Source organism: Acomys minous, assembly GCF_964271855.1.
Source record: "Acomys minous genome assembly, chromosome: 4".
In the NCBI taxonomy this organism is placed as follows: Eukaryota; Metazoa; Chordata; class Mammalia; order Rodentia; family Muridae; genus Acomys; species Acomys minous.
This window is the reverse complement of record NC_140486.1, coordinates 116,094,965-116,108,164: the sequence shown is the minus strand read 5'-3', so window position 1 is coordinate 116,108,164 and position 13,200 is coordinate 116,094,965. Positions and strand designations below refer to the sequence as shown.

Here is a 13,200-nt window from a genome sequence, read left to right as displayed (position 1 = left end):
CTGTGTATGTCTTTGTTGTTGTTGTTGTTGTTTTTCCGAGGCAGGGTTTCTCTTTGTAGCCCTGGCTGTCCTGGACTTACTTTGTAGACTAGGCTGGCCTCGAACTCACAGAGATCCACCTGCCTCTGCCTCCCAAGTGCTGGCATTAAAAGTGTGCGCCACCACGCCTGGCCCTCTGTGTCTTAACTTTCAGTACTGAGCTAACCTGCTGGTTGTTTTCTTCAGGAACCTCTTCTGTTCTCCCTGTGATCACTCAGGGAATATTCTTATTTTGTTGTTTCTGTGTTTATTAATGTTATTGTTAACTCGGCATTCTGGAGTGTTTGTTCTTCATGTATGTTTATTTTGTCTGTATCCTGCTCTTGTTGGAACATGTTTTTCTCAGTCTTACTTTCTCTTCAGGTGTGCACCCCTGTCTGAGAAGTTTCTTTTACCTTCTCTGTTGAGTGAAGTTCCTCTCTTTGTGGTGTCATTGCTTGATAGCATGGATGTCCTTTTGAGGCATATGTGGACCCGGTGCCCCCTGAGCACTTAGTCTTGTGCATTTGCACTCAGCATTTCTCTCCCCCTCTCCCTCGTCTTCTCCATCTGTCTGTCTGTCTATCTGTCTGCCTGTCTGTCTCTGACTCTCTCATTTAATCTGAAGAGTAATCTATTTCAGAAATTGGGGAACATTTTAGCACTTTAACTTTTTTCTATCCTGTATGTGTTATATAAAACAAGGACCCATTACCCCACATCATGCATAAAGTCAGAAAGCTCACTGTGAACCAGGACTGCTCTCTGGTGGACATGTGTTCACATCTTGTCAGTTGTCTGGTAAGAAGAAAGCCTCGGGTCCTGCCCAGCATTCATAAGAGGCTTATATGCTGCACCTTCTCCAACCTGGAACAGTCTTAGCTGTCTCTCTGATGCTTTGTGACAACAACAGTATGGAAGCAGACAGTGTCTCTTTTAAAAAATGCTCCTCCCTTTGCCTTTGTTCCTTTTTCCATATTCCTTTCAGGTAGTGTCTGTTGGGCTGGGAGGCTCAGGTGCCCCAGCTTTCACTTGTTTCAGGAGGCTGAGGGGTGCTGCAGGCACCCTGGTGCTCCCTAGCCTGATGCCTCTGAATTCTTTTGTGACTCATGCTTTATCCTGCAGTTTTTAAAGATGTCTCCAGTGGCCCTGGGGACTCTGAATTACCGCCATTTGTTTAAAGGTGACTTTTCCGCTATGAAGAGGAGTGTTTCTTTCTTGCTTGCCTATGTTCATGTGAACTCTTGGATTTTTGTTTGTTACCTGGGTTATAACCCTTTATTGTTGTGATTACTTTGGTGCTCAAGTTGCCTCAGATATGACCCATAGGAAACTCTTGTTCTGGCTCCACTGTCAGGTCCCCAGAACTTCAGGACCCTCCTCACGCTGACTGTTCTAGTGTTCTAGTCCTGGGGTTGCTGTTCCTTTCGTGAGGCGTCAAAGGGTTTTTGATGTGTGTGTCTGTGGGTGGGTGAGTGTGGGTGTATTCGTGTGTGTGTGTGTGTGTGTGTGTGTGTGTGTGTGTGTGTGTGTATACCAGAGGCTGACATCTGGTGTCTTTCTCTAATGCTCTCTATTTTATCTTTTGAAACAAGGTGTCACTTAACCCAGAGCTTTTCTTTTAGGCTACACTGGCTGACACTGGAGCCCCAGGAACCCTCTTCTGCCTTTCTAGTGCTAAGATCATGGTTGCTCACCACCATGCTCAACTTGTATGTAGTGCTAGCAATCTGAATTTAGGTCCTCACACTTAAATAAGGAGCACTTTGCCCACTGAGCTGTTTCCCCAGGCCCTTAGAGGAAAGCTTTTAGAAGCATGCACCAGGTGCTGTGCACTTGGGCTTCTGGCCCCAGCACAGAGCTCGGTCTTAATTACAGGAGTAGTTTTCTGGGCTCTTTTATGTAAACCCCTTATGCTTGTACTTATACCTCCAGTTCCACTCAGCGTTGCAGTGGCCCTGTGCTGTCCTTATCTCTTCATATTTGATATTCCTTAGACAGCAAATTGCTTAGCACCCAGAATTTAAAAAATCTATTTGTTCAACTTTGGAATACTAAGACAACAGCAGCAACAACAAATTTATATCTCTGTTAAAAAGGAACCCAGTGACCACAGCTTAGCATGCGTCAGAGGCGTAGGGCCAAACCTGTGTCTGATGAGCTGCACAGCATTCCCATTCTGTGTGAAACATGGCTTGATCCACTGTGTGCGTCTCATCAGCTTCTCCCTTCATATCTGTTCTCATGTGTGTATGGAGCTGACTATGTTCTGCGTGGCAGTTATGTTTGGAGAAGCTCTCCTGCTGACCCTTCCCTTGCAGTTGCTTGTGGGACAAGGCAGGGACACACACTGTCCCTCGCTTCTTCATTGTGCAAGGGTGTCCACAGGCATCTTCATTAACCTCTGACTTCTCCTGGGTCCCGATACTTCCTTGCTGGAGGCTCTTAACAGTTGAACCTATGAGCCAGGCACTGCTTTGGAGGGAATAGGGCAGTGTGTCCCACTGGAGATTTGCTCAGGGAACAGGCGTACATGTGACATTTGTAGGGGCTGTGTTGTCTAGGTTACTGTAGGAAAATAATTTCTGTAGATTAATAGATATATAATTTTGTTATAATTTCCAAAACCTCTTGCTTAGAGGGAGGACTGTTTTATAGTCTCGCTAGCTGGGCTGGCATAGTAGGTGGTTCCTGGATGCTGTGCCAGCAGAGTGTGTCTTCTTACTTGCCGTCTGGATAGATCAAGAATGTCTTTTCCTTTCCAAAGGCTGTTTTTCTGTTGGGATGTTGGACTTGGTTCCCACGCGTTTCCAGCGTTCTTCATATGAAAGATTATGACCACTAGCTACGTGTTGACCCTGCATGATTTCCCCTTTTACCTGTTGCTTTTGACATTTTATTGTGCTCCTTTGCCACATAAGCCTCCCCAGAGTCACACTCACTGTGCCCTTTTTGCACTTGTCTTGGGATCTCCAGTGGGAAGCCAGCCTCTGCACAGCCAGCAGGGCTCCTGCTTGTCCTTTCTGCTGTGTGGCACGTGTGTCGTACCCCAGCTGTTGAGTGCCTCCCTTGGGTGTGGTGGTGTTTTTGGTCTAATTTTATCTTCACCCAGATCACCTTTCAGTTGTCCTAGTGCTGTTTACTTACAGACCCATGTTGTGTCAGTGAGTGCTGGACTCTGTCCTTTCACCTGGCTCTGTCTGTTCATTGTGCCAGCACCATGCTGCCTTGAGTGGAGCTTTGTTCTTTGTGCCTCTCAGCTCTCTCAGCTCTTATGTTCTTGAAATGTACATTTCTGTCCTGAGTCTTTCTTTTTTCTAGAACACTAGTGATGTTGTGGATTTTTCTTTCTCTGGCCTCTCCCCGACCCAGTTTCCACCATATCTTTTGGAAGATTTATTTTATTTTTAATTAGGTGTATATATGTTTCTGTGTAGGGTATGTGCATCTTTGAATTTAGGTGCTCATGGAGTCCAGAAGTGAGCATTGGATTCCCTGGATCCAATATAATAAGATATGATAAATATAATATATAATACAAAAATAGATAAAAATGATTAGTACATATAATCTCATTACTTCTTAATGAGCTGTTATATCCCCTTTTGGCATGTGGGAAACAGAGGCAGAGGGAGTTTAGGAGCTCTCCAGGGTCTCCACAGCTGTTAAGTAACAGGGCTGTCCAGAAGCCCTGCTACTGCTTTCCTGGCCCAGTGCCTCCTCTTGACTTGTTATTATGACTTGTGTCCTTATAACTGTCTGTGGACAATGTATGTGTTGCTGACACATTCCTCCGAGAGATTTCTGGCGTGTTTCTACTCAGTGGCTGAGGCTCTGCTTAGGACACACCTCTGTGTGTATGAACCAGGGATGTCTGTCAGCTCTCACCAGCTGTTCAGATTCTTCCCCAAACCACTGCAAGGTGATCTGTGGCTCCGAGTCCTCAAGGACACCTTCACTCTGGATCTGCTCCCTTCTTGCCAGTGGCAGGCCTATGCTTGGCCTTGTCCCCAGATTTGTCTCGCTTTGAACTGCTGTCTTCTGTGGCATTCTTTTCATGCAGTATGGTCAAAAGTTCCTGCCATGCTGCCAGGAACAAGGTACCCTTTCAGGCTTTGCTTTGGTCACTGTCCTCAGTTGGCTGTCTTGTGGAGCACTAGCTTATTCTAGAAGCTATAATGTGACTAAGCACAGAGCTAAAATAATCTGGGGTTCAGAGGGCCTGAAGGGCAGCCTAGTCATGCTTGTTAATGCTGTGGAAAGCCAAGCGATTTCAGGTGTCACTGCCATGTTGGAAGTGTCCCATTGAAAGGCTGTACATAAGTTTTTGCAACTTGGAGTTTCAAGCCTGGGTTCGGCTCCTTGGAGAAGAGCTGCTGTCGAAGTGTGGGTATCTCTAGGGTCCTTGCCCCAGCCTGTCATCTCTGAGGCAATAAGATCAGTTCCTGGTTACCTCAGGGCCATCCCGTCTAGTTCCTTTGTCAAGGACTTTTGTAGAGCACATTTAACACATGGAACGAATCCAAGTAGAAGTGAGCTTGGTACAGAGAGACAGGGACAGAAGGGAGCTTTCTTATCCAGGCATCATTGCTTTTGCAGGCTCCCGAAGGCACAGGGCAGAGATCAAAGGAGCAACTCAGCCTTCCTCTGGGATAGCCTTCTGTTGCAAGCTGCAGCAGGCCATTGCCTCCCTGCAGCAAGCACAGTGGTGGCCTGCCTCTCGGCTAAAAGCGGGACTTGCAAAGGAAGCTGGGGCTTGTGAATGTGTCAGCCCATCTGCTTGAGGAAGCCAAGAGAGAAGGGGGTCTATCTGCCCGGGTCATCAGGCTCCTGCTGCTACCACACCTGAGAACTCTGTCCTAGAATCTGTGGAAGCCTCTGTTCTGGAGATTGTGTCCGCCCATGGGTACAGAACACTGGCCGCTCTTCCCTTTTCTGTTCTTGCTTTGGTGAGTGCTGTGGAACTTTTGCACAACAAACACCAACTTCACCCTTGGGGCACCACCTGTTTCTAATTCAGTGTCCATTTTCATAAAGACTGCTGTGAAAGTTTTCGTTAGTTGGACATACAAAGAGAAAAGTGGCTTGTCTTTGCTCTGCAGCATAGAGCAGATGATGAGTAAGAGCAAAGTGTATGAAAGTAGAGCCTCCCCACCACTTGACACCCCACAGATAGCAAGCAGTCCCTGTGCTTAGAGTGTGGGGCAATGGGCAGTTTTTGCTTGGACTTTATTGACTGACTTGACTTGTGTTCTCTCCAATGGTTAAGGGAAGAAAGAACACTTGTGAAAATGCCTGCATGTGTGCATGAGTGGACCTTCTGGGAGCCGTGCTGGGACATCAGTGCCTCTTACTGTGGAAATGGCCTTGCTCTTGTCTGGCCCTAATGGTCAGGGGCCCTGGTAGTGGTGCCAAGGCTCCTCTAGGAAAACAATGCTGTCTTTTCTTTCTGATGCTAATAGCCCTGGGATCCAGTATTGTTTTAAAACTATCCATATTACTAGTAGGCCCAGCTAGCGATCAATGAAGACATTGACACTGGCTATATTTTAAAATAGCCTTAGTTAACCTGGGGCAGGGCAGACACTACACCCTGTCAGTAGGGTTCCAGCAGGGACTGTCCCTCAACAGGCCCTCCCCCGAGTCATGCCTCCTATCCTCCCACAGGCATTGCTCTGTCCCTTCTATGTGTAGCCAGTGAACCAGATTCTCCTCAAAACGTTTGCTGGGCTGTAGACACACCTTGAGTTCAAGCACTGTTCTCCATGGAGCCCTGCACCAAGCTGCTATCCCAAACACATGGTGGTTTCCACGTCTGCTTGGCTGGGTGGACCATACACAGGTTAATGGCACAGCGTGGCACAGTCTACACTGAAATGCATTTTGATGACTGAGGAGATAGTTCACTTTGGTGTTTGCTGCATAAGCATGGGATTTGAGTTTGAGCCCCAACACAATCATAAAAAGTTGTTTTGGTGGAACATACTTGTAGTTCTTACACTGGGGAGCTGGAGGCAAGCAGATTCCTGGGGCTCACTAGCCAGCCAGTCTAGCAGAATTGGTGAGCCGGAGGCCAGTGAGAGGCCCTATTTTAAATAAGCAAGGAGAATGACTCCTGAGGAATGACACCCAGAGCTGGCCATTGGCCTTGGACACCCACCATCCCCCCCCCCTGGCCAAAGCTATTTACCTGCTCTGAATGACCCTAGTGAAACTTGTGTTTTCATGCCTGATGCTGAGTCTGAAGACCTACTTCTATCTTTGTCCCCTGAGAGATTATAGGGAGCAGCTCCCAGGACTCTTGCCTGCTTTTTGGCATGACAGCGTCCTTCCTTGCCTCAAGTGTGCACTCCAGGTGTTCTATCAATGGACTCCAGAGCCTCTGCGAATAAGCTGAGGAGGGCTGTGCCCGTGGGTGCAGGGCAGACAAGGTGCGGAGAACCTCAGAATGCTTGCTAGCAGGACTGTGCCCTTGAGTAGAGTCCCACTTATGTAGAAGTTTCTCTTTTGAGTCCCATCAGGTAGAGCAGGCAGGTGTTTCACAAACTTTCTAGCCCCCATTCCATTGTCACCCTGCGTGTTAACACACCTCCCTGTAAGCCTCCAAGGCAGAAGTCATTTTCCAGGTGCAGGAAAACTAAATGCAGGCCAGAGGTCATTCCAAGTTTGGCTCATTTAAGGGCTGCCTTGAGGAGCTTGCTCCGCCTGCCCTGAAGACAGGGTGCTTCCCTGGGCTTTGAGGAGCCCCAGTGTCCAGCTTGGTCTAGAGAATGCTGAAGATAAACAGTGTCTGGGCGTTCTCTGTGAGTCTTGGGCAGAAACTTTTGTAGCACTCTTCATATCATCTGCTTGTTATGTAATGTGACAACATGGATATGAAATAGAAACCAGATGTCAGGGATTCTTCCCAGCAAGCCCAGCGGAGCAGTACTGGACTTTTTTCCTCACAGAGTTAAACTGCCCTTGGACAAGCAGCTTTGGAGGGGCTTCTGGAATTGAACAGAGGTCTTAACTGAAGGTGAAGTACCTTTAAACTGCTAAGAAACTTTTAAGTTTGAGTTTTGTTATGTAACTGTTGAGTGGTGTTTCCAGTGACCTTTGCTTTGAAATTAACTTTCAGTATTTAAACACTTGGGGGACCACCGTGTACAGTGCTACCTCTAATAAACCCACTGCTTGTCTGAAGGGGGTGGGGATAGGAATGACGTGGGTATGCAGTTTGTTGGCAGGCTTGCTTGTGTGTCAGGGATTGGGGACATTCATACTGGGTGTCTTCGCTGTGCACATACAGCCTTGTGAAGGGAAGAGAGCTAGCAGGCAGCTCTCAGTGCTGTGGGTGTCATTCTGGTGGCTAGGTCTTTGTATTGACTGGGAAGATGAGACTGTCCAGACTCCACTGACCTTGCTCGGCCTGGACTGGACTTTGAGCACACATTTTACCCTTTTGAAATGTGAACTGACCTGGGCCAGAAAGGTAGTTCCTGCCTTGCCAGGAAGATGGCTGTCCCTGGACAAGGCTGTATTTTTACTGAGCCGTTGCTTCTGAGGCCATGTTTAATTTCTTTCTTTGTTACTGATTTTTTTTGTTTTGTTTTTTTGTTTTTGGTGGTGGCAGGGGGGCGGTGTTGTCACGGTTTCTCTGTGTAGCCTTGGCTGTCCTGGACTCACTTTGTAGAGTAGTAGGCTGGCCTCAAATTCACAGAGAACTCCTTGCCTCTTCCTTCCTGAGTGCTGGGATTAAAGGCATGTGCCACCATGACTGGCAGCTATGTTGAATTTCTATGAGGAATATCTATCATTAGAGGGGTTGCTAGTTAGCCTGCTGTGCTGTGTCACAGTCACCAGCTCAAGGAGATGGAAAGGGGCCTTGGCTCTGCTGGCTCTGAAGGTTGCAGCCATCTTTCAAGGGATGCCAGGCTTTGCTGTATGTGCTAATGCATTTTCCTCTGTCATCTCTCTCACACACCTATCAGATGGTACCTTTATGAACCCTGTTTCACAGGTGAGCAAAGTGAGGCTCAGAGATACAAATGCTTCACTCATATCCTCACATCTGGCATCAAGCTAGGCACCAGTATGATGAGTAGTCTTAGGCTTTCCCGACTTTTTGCTGTGTGTTCCTTCTGTCCAGGGTAGTTGAGAATACAGCATGGGGTATTGGCTGCTGGGTGTTGTGTTCAGTTTGGTAGTGAGCCTCAGAAGAAAAGAGACAGACCTCTGACATTGACTGGGTGTGATGCATATCTGGTACAGTGTAGAGTCCAGTGCAACTGTTCTTAAAACACTGCTTCTAGCCAGTACCACTTGTGAAAGGTAAATGCAAAACCGGTCTGTTTTGCTCATAAGAACCTAGAGAAGGTATGCCCCAACATTGTGCAGACGGAGTGTGGTATCATCTGAACAGATAGGGCTTTTTCCAGAATCCCCTTTCCTGTGGGAACTGACTCTCAGAAAGTCAGTTAAGATCATGTGAGCCGTTAGAGGACTGGGTAGGCCAGCCACCGTGTGGCACCTGGTTTCTTCCCTGTTCATGTTTCTAAAGTAGCCCATGGTTCTCTCAGGCAGCACTCCAGTTCCCATTTGTCAGAGGGCGTCCACTGTAATTGGCAGATCTCAGAGCTGTATGGGCTTCAGGAGTCTGTATTGGCTGGGCCTCTGTGCTGAGCCAGGCATTGAGCCTTCTATGTGTCAGGGTTTCTGAATCCTTCTTCAGCCTGCAAGATAGAACATGTAGAATCAGAGGAGATAGGTGGGACCTGAGAAGACCATATTGGCTGCAGTGGCCTCTCCTGGGCTCCCCGGATTCTTAAATTAAGGCTGGAGTGTGAATGGGTTGAAGAGAACAGAGCTGCTCACCCTAGCCAGCAGCTATACCTCCTCAGGAAGGTTTAGACACATGTCCCCTTGTAGCTCTTCAGTCTCTTCTAGAAAGTTCTTTTGATGAATTGATTTGGCTTAGTGGGTGGGAAGTGAGGTGGGTGGCTCTTTAGTCAGGTTAGAATAGCAGGGGTGAATTTTGCCTTAACCCCTGTAGTTCTTGTCCTTCTATCACCAGAAGACCCAGTGGGCTTGGGGCCAGGCACTTCTGTTTCAGAGGGCTTGTCAGGATCTTTTGGGCCCAGGGGTCCTAGCATGGAACAGATGCCCCATGGCCTGGTGAAGAGCATCTTTTTCCAGGTTTTGGTTTATGTCACAGTCCTGAAGGATGAGTGGTTGAGCTGAGTTTGGGAACAGGATAGCTTGGCATGGGGTGAAATACCTGTCTATGTGGCTGGCATCTGGCAGGTACCAGATGATGACATCTCAGCAAGAGAGGCCTGGCCAGATGTCTTGGCTCTATGTCCTATCAGGAAGGTTGTATCTCCAGTTGTGGTCCTGCTGGGCCTGGCTTAGGCCACCTTCTGGGCTTCTGAAAAGTTGAGCTTTCTCTGTCTTTATAATTTCACAAAGCTTGGACAGTAACGGGAAATGATGTCTGTCAGGAGAGTGATTCCCCAGGGAAGAGCTGGGAGCCCTGAACACAGACCTATCGTCAGTGTGTAGTAGTAAGACTGCCTGTGGCTAGCAGCACTTTGAACTGGCCAGTCATCAGAAACTGGCTTACAGAAACATGTCTCATGTGCTAAGCTAATCTATCTAGGACTGTGGTGACTTCCACTGTGTGACATTGCTGTGATATCCAGTCATTTGCAGGAAAGGCTCCCTGTGTTCCTGTTAACATTTATGACCAGTGAGGGTGAGGGAATCCTTGTTCACATACAAGTTGGGATGGGAGTAGGAAAAAGTATTTGGTACAGGTAGGAGTGTGTGTGTGTGTGTGTGTGTGTGTGTGTGTGTGTGTGTAGTATAGATTGTATAGCATTTAAAGTACAAAATTCATTGCATCCTCCTTACAACTGGCTAGAAGTAAGTTCATGATTGAACTGAAACTAAGCTCTACATCTACAAACAAATCAAATATAATGAAAACCAAACTCAGCTCTTATTATGTTCTTAAGTCTAGAAGCTTCTAGAACTTGTTCTAACATTCTTTGGGGTGATAATTTGGAATATTTTATAATGTACAAAAAATTGGGAAAAGAAAGCTGGAGAGCCCTTCTTCCTCTTGTTCTGTGCCTAGCAAGGTGGCATTCATAAAGAAAGGAACAAAAGTAGGAGCCATATTGCCACCAATGTACTTTATACATCCAAAGGACACAGCCCCCCAGAGGACACAGTTTCCAGTAAAGGTGGTCCTAAGTCACATAGTGCCACACCAGGCCTGCTAAAGCTGTCAGGGCTAAAGCAGTAAGGAGAGCTCTATTCTCTTGTCCTGAATATGTGGAAGTGAGGGCTGCCAAGCAAGATTCTAAGTTGTTGCTGCTGCATCTCCACCACAGCCCACACAGATCTGCAGACTCCAGCAGGAGTAAGAGCTGCTGTGGTGGTGATGGCCATTTATAGGAAAGTGCTGGGCACACTGCTTGACCTGGGGCTTGTGGTTGAACTATGGGGCTTCAACATGTGCTCTTGACTAAGCTGTGTGTGTCACCAAGGAGGCCTTGGGCTCCAAAGAGTTTTATATTTTCCTCCAAAGCTGGTTTTGTGAACTTGAGAATATTGATTGCTATATAGAGTCCTATTAGAGTCTGCAAGTGTCTGTATTTCGTGGTTGCTAATCTCTATCAAAGAAGCCATTTTCCCTCAGCATCTTAACAGCATCAGAGTGACAGCTTGATTGAAGGCTTCTAACCCCAGGACTCTGGCAAAGTGGCCCTGCCATCTGTGTAGTTTGCTGTTAGTCCCAGATCCCTGGAAAACAGCATGTCTTTTGAAGAATAACAAGACCTAAACAGTGAGTTTTACCTGCCTAGTTTGCAGTATGGTCTTGGGTATGCTGAATTCTACCTGCGGTCCTCATGGGTGCGCAGGGTAAAGTAGGTCCCACACTGTTCATCTGCTGCTTCAGATTAATAATGCAGGTGTCACTCTGCTACTACCTGGTGTCATTTCATACTTACCTGCTCTGTGTAGTCTGGACTTATTTCATGAAGGTATCAACAATAGGTTCTCTGCCCCCCCTCCCCCAACACACACACGAAAAATATTAGCTGAAGGCTTGCCTTGTTTGAGATTTTCCATCTTTGTTTTATACACAAGGCTAAACAACTGGTTGGTGGTCCACTGATGTAGGTGGGAGGCTGGAAATGCAGCCACAGTTCAGCTCTAGAGTACCCGCAGGCCCTCCAAGCCATGGCATTAGAGGCAGGGCCTCAAACGGGTTTGTTATGTGGAAGCTAGTCTAGGGGCAGGGTTGGGGAGAGGTAAGTAGACTAGATGATGGCTTGACTGCCAGTTTTCCCTCAGGACACTAAGCACGCTGAGGCTGAGGGAAGATAGAGAACAGCGATGCGCTCTTGCAACAAGGGTTTAGGGCAGGGCCATCTCTGTACAGTGCCACTAAGTTACTTGGTTTCTTCTACTTTGTGGCTGGAAAGAGGGAAAGACCTGCTGAGAAGTCTGGAGCAGTGGATACACCACCTCTTGGATTCCCCTCCTTTGTGAGGGAAGCTGCTCCTGTCCATGTCTGCTTCTGCCTAAGCCTTGGTGGCTGAGGAAGGCTTGGGGGTCCCTTTAACCATCTCTGTTGCTCTTTTGTAGCTTGGCATACCTTAGGGCTGACTTAGGAAGATTAGTTAGCAACTTTGATTTGAGAAGCCAGATGCGGTTACTGCTAATTTTGCTTTGTCCTTAACTCTGAAGTGTACTTGGTCAAACATGTCTGGAAACCTTCCTCTGGCTGACACTGGTCTAGGTTTGACCATTGTCCAGACAGAATGGAGTTCTTGGTTCCAGCCTCGACTTGCAAGAGTTATGAAGGGAGGCTGGAGTTAGGAGTGTTTTCTGCCTGATTTGACATCAATGGTGGTTATTTTTGTCTAGGGCATCACTCTTGACTGCTCAGTGAAGGACTTAAAGGCCTAGGAAAGGTTGGTAGCCTCGGGCTTAGGCACGCCCTCCTTGATGTCATTGTCTTAGAGGGCTTCTGAAGATCTGCAGTGACCACACCCAGGGGCATGGTGCAGCTGAAGCTTCCTTTCTTGTTTTGCTTCAGGAAGAAACAAGTCAGCTCCTGGAAGGTTGAACCAGGAGGATCACTATGAATTCAGGGCCAGCCTAGATCAGAAACAAAGGAGCATCAGGAATAGGCAGCTTTGTCAAAGCCTGACCTAGACCCATAGCTCCCTGTGGCAGGTAGATAGATGATGGGTTGGCTTAGTTGTTGTACCCCTACTTTAGCCCCTTCCTGAAGGAGGAACAGTCCCTGTGGTAAGAAATCTCATTGTCCTCTGATGGCAGTAGCTGCCATATTTGACACTTGGCTTATCAAGGATCAAGCTAAGGGGAGATGCCCCTTTCCCAGAGGGGCCTGCAGCAGATATATGGAATAGCAAGGCTGACTCCATGAATGACTGCTACGGTGCTCACAAGGCACTGTAGAAAGGAAGGCCTTAGTTCCATCAACAAACCTGGATGACAGGCCTTGAGGACTGGGTGTTCCTGTCTGGAGCCCAGGAGAGGATAAGGGGTGTGTCTTCTCAGGTGTAGGGCGGGGCAAAGAGGACACCCAGCTTTCCTTCCCAAGGAGAGGTTCTGTGGATTCTCTTGTAGGATTCCTCCTTGAAGCAGCATGGGCACAAGTGCACACAGTGAGAAAAGTGTACTTCCAGCCTAGTGAGATGGCGCTCAGGAGTAAGGTACCTGCCACCAAGCCTCACTTGCCTGAGTTTAGTGTTCTGGGCCCACATAGTGGAAGGAGACAACCAAGTTGAGAAAATTGTCCTCTTGTTTTCTACACGTGTGCTGTACCTCATATTTATAACTGCACATGCAAGCATACATACATGTTTGAAAAATAAAGTGCCCTTGGTTGCTTCCTATAGGCTTGCAATAGGTCCTACAGAGAGAAGGGAAAGGAAGAAAAGAGTCAGCTGGGGGAAAGTGTGAAGTGTTACTGGGGAAGTTGGGCCCTTTGCTCTTGTGCTCACGGGGAGATGTAAGATGAAGGTGCACCCTTTCTGTGGTGGCTGTTTCTGCTCCTGTTGCATGGTCCACAGGAAAACTACCCAGCCTCACCCCATTTGGAGAACAGAGTCAAGGACAGTTGGGGATACTTGCTACTCAGTTGACGGAAGAAGAGCA

The 13,200-nt window shown here is 47.6% G+C and overlaps 1 protein-coding gene across 5 annotated transcripts in view; it reads left to right on the top strand.

Annotated features, from left to right (window-relative positions):
* The window catches only part of HDAC4 (histone deacetylase 4), a 244,611-nt gene that overhangs the window by 54,752 nt on the left and 176,659 nt on the right, over nucleotides 1–13,200 (top strand). Inside the window, exon 1 of one of the 5 annotated variants that reach the window (XM_084779887.1) lies at nucleotides 6,953–7,036. The exons of the other annotated variants lie outside the window; for them this stretch is intronic. The gene's annotated coding sequence lies outside the window, so the exon portion shown is untranslated. Of the gene's footprint in view, nucleotides 1–6,952; nucleotides 7,037–13,200 lie in introns of those variants that run through there. 5 annotated transcript variants of the gene reach the window in all.